Source organism: Serinus canaria, chromosome 15 (assembly GCF_022539315.1).
Source record: "Serinus canaria isolate serCan28SL12 chromosome 15, serCan2020, whole genome shotgun sequence".
NCBI lineage: Eukaryota > Metazoa > Chordata > Aves > Passeriformes > Fringillidae > Serinus > Serinus canaria.
The window spans coordinates 11,655,910-11,667,249 of NC_066329.1; the positions used below are offsets into that span (position 1 = coordinate 11,655,910).

The 11,340-nt window shown below is 49.0% G+C and overlaps 1 protein-coding gene across 10 annotated transcripts in view; it reads right to left on the reverse strand.

Annotated features, from left to right (window-relative positions):
• The window catches only part of PITPNM2 (phosphatidylinositol transfer protein membrane associated 2), a 125,276-nt gene extending 115,537 nt beyond the window's left edge, over positions 1 to 9,739 (reverse strand). For all 10 annotated transcript variants that reach the window (XM_050980759.1, XM_050980764.1, XM_050980763.1 and 7 more), the window contains exon 1: positions 9,363 to 9,739. The gene's annotated coding sequence lies outside the window, so the exon portion shown is untranslated. The remainder of the gene's footprint in view (positions 1 to 9,362) is intronic.
• Positions 9,740 to 11,340: the final 1,601 nt, after the last annotated feature.

Genomic DNA, 11,340 nt, shown 5'->3' on the forward strand with positions numbered 1-11,340 from the left:
ACCTGTGTATGCCAAAGGCACTTCATGTTTTATTCATGTGAATGCTATCACCCCGTGAAGGTTTCTAAGTGACTCAGCCAGACAGGGTCTCTACAACCAGCTTTCAGGAGAATCTTTTATGAAAAAAAATTACTTTAATTCAGCTGTTTGATTAACATTATTTTCCAGTCATTTCTAGCCAGGTATATTTCAAGCAGAGAACTCTGTGTCAGCTTCCACCTTGCTCCTTCCCATATAAGTGTAGCAATTAGCACAGAAAAATTAGTCAATTATGCAGTATTTCACCTTAAATAAAGCAGCTCAAGAAATAAAACACCATTTAATTGGTAGCTGACAGCCAGAAAGGAACACAGTGGCTCAGCAACGTGCTTAAAGAGCATCTGAAATCCATTCCTAGCCCTTGATGGAAGCCTGTCCTTGTCAATGAAATCCACAATCCATAATAATGCTCAGTATTGTGCTTTCATCCTCTGTTTTATCAGAGCTCATCTGCTGATCAATGAGGAGTCCCACAGAATAACACTCTGAATTTCAATGTCAACACAGCAGTACTGTGGTAATGATCGAAAATATTTACATATTGCCTCATTGATCGTGGGGTGTTCTCTTCCAACCATCTGCCTACTGGGCACTCATCTTTTTTATTATTTTATTTTATTTTTTAGGCCTTTACAACTATTTCAAGCAGGTTATCTTGACAGTTAACTTCCAGCATTCCACCTGAATCAGGTTTTCCTGTTATTTTTAACCCAGAACATCAGCAACACCGTTAATCAATTTCATCCCATCTCAGCGAACGGGAAAATAATTTTCTGAACAAGGACAAACCCCAAAAACCCCAGCAAACACCTGCTCCATGATGTGCCAATTCAGCTACAAGGTCTCGTTTTTAATGTGACTCAAGGGTGTCACCATCTCAACAACAGATGAGTCAAATGGAAATCTGTCCCTGACTCTGCTCCTGCTGCCAGCCTGGAAGAAAGAAAGGCTGCCAGGGTTGTTTTTCCCACCTCCAGATGGAATTTCCCTTGATCCCTGCAGTGCAGAGCCCTGGGCATGCAGCACAGGCCTGGGGTGATGCTCCCTTAGGAACTGCTCAGGTTTTCTGAGCCTGGTGGTTCAGAGCAGGGGCTGTCACGGGCTGCAGGAATAAAAACCAGCACCAGCCAATCTCCCTTCTCCTCTCCCAACTGAGCCTGCAGACCCTGAGACCCCCCCAGCCCATCCCACTGTCTCCCCTGGTGATGGATTTGCTGCACCCTCCACCCCCCTGCAGGTCCAGAGACCCACCTGGAGTCAGAAACTGCGGGGAGAAATTGGGATTTAGCCTCAAGAAAACCAAACAAAGGCAAAAAGCATCTCCCTGCAAGGTACTCTGAGCACCAAGGTGCTGCACTCCCAGCACAGCACAACCAGTTTCCACTCAACTCTCATCTTGCTGAGCCCAGGTTTCCATGTAAAAATGAATTTTTAAAAAGCTTGGAAAAGCTTATCCATGTGCATTTTCCTAGGAAGCTTATGAGCAAGTTAAAATAAAATATGCAGGAAAGACTAACATCTACAAGATCTACAAGGCTGCTGCAAGAGACCTCAGCAGGGAACTTGCTAAGAATATTAAAAAGGTGGTTCTCAAACAGTTGTCAAACTGATTTCAAGGAGGTTTTTAGTGGCTCCAAATCTGTTTATAATCAGAAGCTGACACTCATGGCTGCTGCTACCATAAACTTGATTTAGGAAAAATGGGAGGTCTGAAAGCCAAATTATGCTCAGTCTTAAACCAGGAATTAAAATCCTCACTCTATGTGGTTTAGCTGATGATTTTGGTAACAACGTTTAAGACAAAGCATCACATCTTTTTTTTTTTTTTTAACTCTAGTTCTAGTTTGATAACAAGGAATACAACACAAGTTCTATCAGCAAAATGACATTCAGACAACAAAAGACAGAGTAGGGAGGGGGAAAGTGCTCTGACATATCTGCCTTTGATAATACAGATGCTCCATTAGACTGTGAAATAAATCTCCCCTTTATGTCAAACTCCTTTTGCTGCTGGGGCACCTGTACAACAGCAGCACAGAAAGCTCCTTCCTCTCCATCCTCTCTGCCCAGATGTTTGGCAGACATGATGCAGAAAATCTGATCTAAAGATACCCACGGCAAGTCAAACCATCTCTCCCTGCTCTAAACTAAAGGATAAATGAAAACTGGGAAGCCAGGGCAAGCTTCACACAGAAGCTGAACAAAAAAGTTTAATCCTCCAAGTAGGCTTGTCCAAATATGCTTTTTCTTCTCACAGTGGCAGTGTGCTAGATGAAGGTGTCCTTCTGAAAAACTTATTTATAGGTATTAAATATAAGCAAAAGAGAGCATTAAAATTGTTCTAGTCTCAATAGAAACAGTTGTGCCCAGGATAAACACATTTTTGAGGATATCTGATGGAAGATGTTTACTGTTTGTTGGAGTTAACACAAGGAACAATGTTTTACAAGCCAGAGACAGGTTATACAAACAAAGAGTCCCGTGAGTCTGGATAAATGATCCTTAAAAACAAGAGAGGGAGAACAAACAGGCTGTGTGCTCTCCATCAGTTCACTTGGGTGGATGAGAAGCCTAAGAGCCCCATGTCAAGCCTGCTCAAGAAATTAACAGGGAAACAAGGAAAGCAAAACAAAACCAGAGACAGAAATCTCAGGAATTTTAGTGTCTCTTCTGATGAAATGTGCCTGCAACATTTCCTATGTCTGCTCCTGGTTTACCCTTCTTTAAGACAGAAGTGATCCTCCACCTTTGCTTGTGAAGAGCACAGAGGATGTTACTGAGGAGATGGGATGGCAGAGAAAAATCAAGCGAGAGGCCCTCCTCCCCCTCCTGCTCTTTTCCACCAAATATCTCGAGTTATTTCCACTCTCCTGTCCCAAACTCCCCCTCCAGTTTCACAGCTTGCAGTTTACTCTGCATTCTCGTGGAGACAACACATGTCTAACTTCAGCATGTTTAGGCTGGAACACCCGCTGAACGTGAGGCCAGGTCACAGAGCCCACAGAGGGAAGGATTTCCAGATGCAGAGACAGGATAGAAAACAAGAGCCAGAAACATGAGGCTCCATCTCTCCACCACCCTGGAGAAATCAACCTGCTCTGTGGAGGAGACAACTTAAACAGCTTGGCAACGCCTACAGCTGGTGCTCAACCTCAGATCCAGTGAAAAGATGTAAATATTTAGATTTCAATTTCACCTCATATGATAAATATAAAATCTCTATTTCCTTCTTTTTTTTTTTTTTTTAAAAAAAAGGCAACATTAAAATAGGTAAGCCACCCACATGGAGAATGTGATTCTACCATGTTGTACCTTTAGAAGATTATTTCAGTTGTGGTATTGATCTTGAAACAAATTACAAGCGAAATTATTCCCATTGAATTGTCCTCTGATGTATACAAAACATATTTACACCATGTTTATAAACAAATGCATATGTGAAATTGTTTTGCTGTTCCTTCCAAACAGGTGGTAGTTGATGGCAGCCCATTATTTTTTTTTTTTACCTCTTCAGAAATGCCCACAGCCCTCCAGGTTTTGCTATGGATAACTCTGACTGCAACCCAAATCATCTGAAGAGAGACAGAAAATGATCCAAACCCAACTCCTTATGAAAACCTGTTCAAAACACAGCTGAAGCTAAACTGCTGTTTACCACGGCTGTACCAGAAAAACCTGAAATCCTCCCATAACCTTCTAAAGCACATAATGGAATTAAGGCCCCTCTACACATGCAGAGTTAAGTCATGTAAATACCAAACTTCTTTGGAGCCAGAGATAAGGAGGCCTCGCCCTGCAGTGCCCAGATACCTCAGCATGCTGATGTGATTACACACTCCCACCCTCCAAATTGGTTCTCGTGCCATTAAAATGCCTTCCCAGGTCACTGCTCTGAGGGTTAAGCCTGAATTAGTATCTTGAAGCTCCCTGATCGTTATGTAAGTGCCAGCAATCCAAACAAATCAGAGTTAGCTTCCCTGTCCATTACAGGAATCCCTGTCCAATAGTGAATTACAAATCTTTCAGCAGTTCAATCACTATTTTCCTCCCCAAGTCCTCACCAGCTGTGCCTTCCCAGCTCACAGCAAACCACCTCTGTTCCACTACTGGATTTTCTGGATCTCAGTTCCCTCCCTCCACCATGATGAGACCACAGAAACTGGTGGAAAGCCCCTGAGTAGAAATCTGGTCTCCTACTGGAGACTGAGCTGTTTAAAGAAAGCCATGAGGGGCAAATCACTTTTCTTCATCACATCGAGGGACTCCCTCCAATTCACCTAATCCCACCTGTTTCCCTGCCATGGAAAGTTTTAAGGTTTGTGCCCACACCTCAGCACTCACCAACCTCAGCTGTCCAGACACAAAGCCAGGACTGTAAAAGCTGTGCAGAGTCCTCACTATCCAAGGTACTCAGTACTCAGGCTTGGGTTATTTTTGCAGGAAAACAACTTGAGGTCCACAGGGGTGCAGACTTCTGGATGTTGTGGTCTTCAAATCTGTCTGAGCAAGATTTTCTGGAGGCTGTTTAAAGCCAGAAAAAAATGTAAAAAATCTAATTTGGAGTTCCCAGCCACTACTTGGATCAGGAGAAGCCAAAATCAGCCTGTGCTGCTGCTGGGAGACCGAGACTCTGCTGTGGGTGCCCCTGCTCCTATCAGCACTCCTTCCTCAGCCAGGTGTGTGCTTTGTCCCTGCCCTTGGTGGCACCTTGGGCACACTCAGGGCGCTGGTATGTCTGTCCCTGCCCAGTGCCAGGTCCGAGGCTGCCGGGACAATGACCCCCGGGACAATGACCCAGGGACAATGGCCCCAGGATAATGGCCCTGGGACTGCCAGGCCCCCACCCTGCACTGACCCAGCCACCAAACCCAAGGGTCCTGCCCATCCTCCTCACCACCCCTGGCACAGGAAGCCCAGGGGCAGGAAGGCACTGCTTTCCCTCCCCTTCCCCTCCTGGATGGCCTCTCCCTGCAAAGCCAGCACCTCCTCAGGTGTGGCCAAGATCCCCAGGACAGGTTTTAGCCCTGTGCCAACTGGATTTCTTTGCTGCACCCAGATTTGCCCAAAAACTCCACTTGCCTGAGCAACCTCTTATTTCTTCTCCCCTCTGAAGCCTGACCCTGTGTCACACGCTCAGGAAGAGCTGCAGGAAGGGGAAGCAGCTCTGTCTCCAGATCCTGCCATCCCTCAGGAGGTCCCCTGCACCTCCCCCTCCCTCCTTCACAATGAAAGGTACCTTTTTCCAACTGGTTTCTAAGTTCTCCAGTGGAATTTACTGAAGCATTTTGCTGTGAGCACTTAAGAAATATTAGTGCAATTAAAAGGAAAAATTGAAACCACCATCCAGTCAAACCAGCAAGCCCTCTTTCCTCTGGAAAATGCACAAGCCTGACTTTGGGAGCTCTGTCTATTGATTTGGCATGGTGCTGATTAGAACTCCCTGTAGTGACAGGATCTGGGCCAGCCCCAGGCTAGATTGTTTTCTTCTTACATTAAGAACATCCAAATATCATCCATTACTTTGTTCATTTAAATTTTCCTAGGACTCTTGGCATGGACACCACAATTAGAGAAGCCACATTCCCTTTCAGTTCGTGGGTGAGCTCAGACAGACTCTGCCCCAGTACAATCTTGTGGCACTTGGATTTCCTCCAACACCCAGGAAATAAAGTTATAAATAAAAAGTGTTTTATTTATTCTCTCCTCCCTCCCCCATTAATTATTCCATCTCCATTCACACTGAAAAACTACAGAACATTTTTGTTTATAAGACACTTTTGGACTCAAAATTAAATTTAGGCATATTTTACCAATTTGGGGAGATAAACAGAAATATTAATTGCATCACACCCTACGTCAGCCAGTTTTAAAATTAAATGAGAAGGCATCTTCACCATTTAGAGAAGTTGGCTGTTAAGAAAACCATGGGTTGCTTTTTCCTTCTAAGAAAATAAAAATAAAGCAAAGCAACACATCGATGCCTCTAGCCTCTCCTCTTATTTGAGCCTCTAATAAGAGGAAGCCTAAAAGAAAAACACCTTAAAAGAAGAAATGTTTCTCAAGGGATCCTGCTTGTCCTGGAACAGGACATTATGGTGAATATGCATGAAAGGCATGAGTCAAACTGTACTCAGGAGCGAGCATCAGCTTTCACTTGCCATTTTCCAAAGCCTTCCACTCAGGCTGCCAAGACAGCAACTGAATGACAAGGGTTATACTTGAATGCAGAGGGCAGATAAATGCTCCTTAGGACTAATTGGAGGAACCTTCTTTAAATTAGCTCGCTTGAAGGATGTGCTGCTTCTCTCTTTGGCCAGCTCACAGAAGCAGTAACAATTTCTGAATAAAAAGAGAGTAATTCTTTAAATTCAAAACCTTTTAGTCCCATTGTCAATTTTAAGTTTTGAGAATTTCTATTAGGGGTAAAAAAAAAACCAGGACAAGGTCTTTCCAAACTGGTTGCTGTCAAGTAAAATGAGAAGTTAGATAAAACTCCCACGTGCCAGATGGTAAATCACAATAAATGCTCGGGCTGTTAGATGCACAACAAGCGACAAAGCATTGACACACACCATCAGCAGCAAACCCAGAATAGAAAAGATATTTTAATAAGAAGTTGTCATTTGGGGAAAAGATCCTCGTGAAGCTCATCAGAATCAAAAGTCATACACTGAGGGCTTCTTATTTTCTTCATCACCTCACATAAGCCTGAGAACAGCCAACAATTTCAGGTGACTTACACTAGGCTCAGGGCTATAGTCAGCAAGAGCCTTGGAGTTCACTATTTAGGCATCACTTCTGACCCTTTCTGCCAAGTTCTTAAAAAAAATATTGTTAAAGGATACCAGGGAATTGTTTACTCAAACCATTATTGTTTCCCGAACACAGACACAAGAAAAAGTTTTATTAAGAAGATAAACAGCTGCTACTGTACACGGTTTAGATGGCAACAAAAGCATCTAAGGGCCATAAAGGGAATAGTAAGGGAATTAAAAAGCATTTTTATGCACGAAGATGGCTAACATCTGTACGTTCATTAAAGTGGTATCAACTATGCTTTTAATTAAAAGTTAGTGACAGAAACTTAAATATGATTAATGAAGCCCAGCAGCCTAGCAGAAGTCTGCTCCATCAAAAGCAGCACAAGCCGCGTTCCCAGCCCCGGCTGCTCCTTTCTTCCCCTCTCAGAGATGCTGCCACAACCAGAACACATTGCAAGGACCACAAAGCAGAAATCCTGAGACAAACAACAAGCCAGGACAAGTCTGCAACAGTGCTTTCGTGCCTAGCATCCTTTATTCTGTATATCCCGAGGAGCCGTTTCAATTACCGAGCAGCCCGCGGCCACAACAAGGAGCTGGTTACCTGTCACAATAACCAGGTACTCAGAGATCCATCGGAGGCACGAGGTCTGCCACAGGAAAAGAGGGAAAGGACTACCCTACTATCAGCAGTCTCCTATTCAACAGTGGGTGGGGGGAAAACCCCTCGCCCAGAAGCCAGTGCTGAACTCTGAAAGGCAGGCAGTCGTCTTGTGTTACCCGGAGCACAACGCAGTCACGACAAAAATAAACCAGGCGATAAAAATACAGCACGAGTAAAAAGATGTGGGCACGGAACAGGAATCGGTGCCATCGGGGGATAAGGAGTCCTACAGCCACTGATATTCTCACACGCACTCAAACATCCCTCAAACATCCGCCTATTCAAGTCCTGATGTCCACAAAGACGGATCTATTGTCACTTTCCTGTTCAGAGCTGAGCACTCCCAGATTATGTCTTCAAAGACTGAAGACGCTTCCTGACATCAAAATTCCACTTAGCAGCTTCCAGACGCACAGAGCACAGAGAAACAGAGAAGATGGAAGCCCTCACTTTAGAGCAGGTACCAACACATAAAGAAACTTTTTTTTTTTTTTTTGCCTAAACACACAGTTTAAATAAACTTCACCTCAGTCGTGGCATTTAAAAGTGAAATGTGACAGGACTGACTTGTGTAGCTGACTGAGCAGGGTGCTTTGCTGAGGGGCTCCCTGAATGATGCTCCCAGCCCCAGGCTGAGCACCTCAGTGCACTCTATGCTTCTGCTTCTTCAGTGGAGCAGGAGAGGCTGGGGAGGACGTGAAGGAAGGGATTTAATCCTCCCACAGCTGGCCAAAAAGCTGGAGCTGTTCACGCTGTAGCCATGGAGCAGCAGCACGCTCCAGGATGGAGCCCAGGATGTTCGGGAACACCAGGCAGGACCCCTTCTGTCGAAGGGTGGGGAAGCCAGGAGAAAGGACTGCCAGGCCCAGCAAAAAGAATCCCCTCATCCAGCTAAGGAATGGAATTCTGCTCTTTCCAAAGGGAACAATCGCTTCCTCCCACTCCCGCAAGGAAAAGCACCGCCTGAGGAGCACAGCCAGCTCCCGGTCACCACCCAACAGTGCCCTGACAGAGGGAGGTCTCGAGCCCCGAAAGCTCAAGGGGCTGCCCCTCAGCTATAATCAGTCGCTGGCATTTATTCTTTCAGGCTGCTGCGGGTCTCGCCCTCTTCTCCCACAGGGATGGGAGGCACCCCCGGGCAGCCCCTTCACCCCCTCCCCGCGGCCAGGCCCCGTCCGAGGCCACCGCACGACAAAACCTTCACCGGGGGCCTCTGCCAGAGCCGAATTCTGTGAAATTCAAGGCTCGGAGATGCGGTATCGGAGAAAGAGGGCCAGGACGGAGCCCTCCCGGGGACTGGCTCCGGCCCCGAGCCATGACCGCCCCGAACGCTCCGGGTGCCGCGACCCGGCAGGGAGGGTGCTCCGTCCGTCCGTCCGCCCATCTGCTCGTCCCCGGCTGTCCCCGCGGGCACGGAGCGGTGCCTGCCGCCCGCAGCCCGCCAGCGCAGGGAGAGCCCGGCACCGGCCGTGCCACACGCCGGACCCCGGCGGCGCGGGGCTGCGCTCCCGCGTCCCTGGCATGCGGTGCCGGGCGCTGCCATGGCCGCGGGGCCCTCCCGGTCACCGACTGCTCCATCGGGAAACTTTTACCGCCGCATCCTGGGGGAGGACGGACAGCCCGGCCCCGCTCAGGCCGCGGCAGCCTCCAGGTGCTGGCGGGGACCCGCCGCGGCCCGCGGGGGCCGTTCCGCGGTCCCGGGAGGGGCCCCCGCGCCGCACCGGCCCCTCAGAGGAGCCGCAGCAGCCCCGCGGGCCCGGCCACCCCAGCTCAGCTCCCCTCGGGCCCGCCGCGGTTCCCGCCCCCTCCGAGGCACAGTCGGGCCAGCCCGGGGGCCGCAAGGTGTTGGTGCTCGCCCCGCCGCCCCCCGCCCGCCCTCAGCGCCCCCCGCCACGCACCGGCTGCTCCCGGCGCGGCGGCCGCGGCTCCCGCTGCTGGTGCTGCCGATGCCGCCGCGGCTCGGCGGCTGCCGTTGCCTACGGGTCGCTGCCTGCCGGCATGCCCGCGCGCCTCTGGCATAATCCCCGGCGCGGGCGGGCCGGGCGCGGGCAGCTCCTCGCCCGCCGGCGCTGCCGCGGCGCGGGGACGGCGGAGGCGGGGAGAGGCGAGGCGGGCGGGCCGCCGCAGCTGCGGGGGAGGAGGGAGCGAGGAAGGCGAAGAGCCCCGCGCCGGCACTGCCCTTGCCCTGCCGTGGCACGGTGGCCGCGCGGATTTATCCGCCCGCCGAACGAGCCGAGCCCCGCACACCGGCAGCACCGGGAGCCGCCACTTCCTTCCCCGCGCCGCTCCGCGCTCCCTCAGGCGAGCGGGCGGGGTGAGGGCGCCGCCTGGCGGCCGCGGTGAGGAACGCGGGGCAGCGGGACCGCCCCGCCGTGCGGGAAGGCGCGGGAGGAGCGGAGAAAGAGCCGGGGAAGAGCGGGGAAAGAGCCGGGAAAGAGCGGGGAAAGAGCCGGGAAAGAGCGAGCGGATGGTGCGGGATCCCCTGGCTGGTACCGCCTTCCTCCGCTCCGGGCTCGTTCGCCCGCTCGCTGCCGGTAGCGGTGCCCGCAGCGAGGGTAACGGCGCTCACCGAGCCCCAGCGCTGTGCCCTCACCTGCCCCCGGAGCAGCGCTGACACTCCTCGAATTTTACTCTCCGCAAAGCTCAGTGGGGAAAAATAAAAATCTGAAAACGTTCAGCCATCGTTTTATGCAGAAACCTCAGGAAAAGACCGTGCGATGAAATTTACCGCGGCCTTTTAAACCTTTGTTAATTTCCTGCGGTTGTTTTTCATTCAGGATGCATCATCCCGCCCCTTCTTCCCTCTCTGCAAAGTACTCGCAGTTTGTTTTGTATCTGCTCCCTGCACTGCCATTTAAGTTGTACTCCACATTCCAGCCTAAACCTATCAAAGCTACAACTTTTTAAATTTGCTTTCTAGAGACGTGAACAAACAAATTTTATTTTCCAAAGTTTAAATCTCAGAGCTGGAGGAGCTGAAATGTTTATTATCATAGAGAAAAGTATGCTTGGGGAGTGTCTTGTAAGGGCAGACTGAGGCAGAGGAGAGCCTGGGGCTGCAGGCAGGACCTTGTAGATCTGGAAAGGCGATAAACACCAACATAGCTGGGAGGTGTCAGGTGAGAACACAAGAGGAAGATGACTAAAGTCCTCCACAGAGGAAGCAAAAGCCTCTCTGGTTATCTGGAAATCCTTCTGTGTCCTCAAAGAGAGAACAAGGCAATTTTCTGGTGTTAAGGGGAAGTTGAAAGGGGATTAAAAACAAAAGGACAATGTCCAGCAAAGGGCAGGGCCAGCACGAAGTGAACCTCCCTGTGTCCCAGATTTTGGTGCTTCGGGTCTGATTTTCAGGAGCACTGAGCATTCAGGCCTCCCACTGATTTAATCTGGAACTGCAGAGCCTCTGCCCCTCTGATGAATCAGGCCAAAGGCACCACACTGAACAGGTCACACAGATATTTGAGAAGGTTGGCCTAGAAGTTTACTCAAAGCAACACTTTTTTCCCCCCTTTCAGTGTTATAATAGAACAGAAATAGCCTAAAGAGCTCCAACAGATGGAGGAGGACTTTTGATTAAAAAATAAATTCTGACTCACAATTCAGTTTTCTGGATGTAATAAAAAAGAGTCCATGAATATGAATAGTGCTGGAGAGAATGAAGTGGAGATGAAGGGAGGTTACAAGGAGAGGCAGTGAAAGGAGCTGAACTGATTTACCTACTTGCCTCTAATGTCTGTCAGGAAAATTCTTTGGTTTTGCTGTAGCACTGATGAAAGAAAACAAGACCATTACTGGACTCATGAATTTTTCCTGTGATGGATTCCTTGGAAAAATCCTGCTGGCTGACTGATATTTCTGAAGAATGCTTTAAAATTG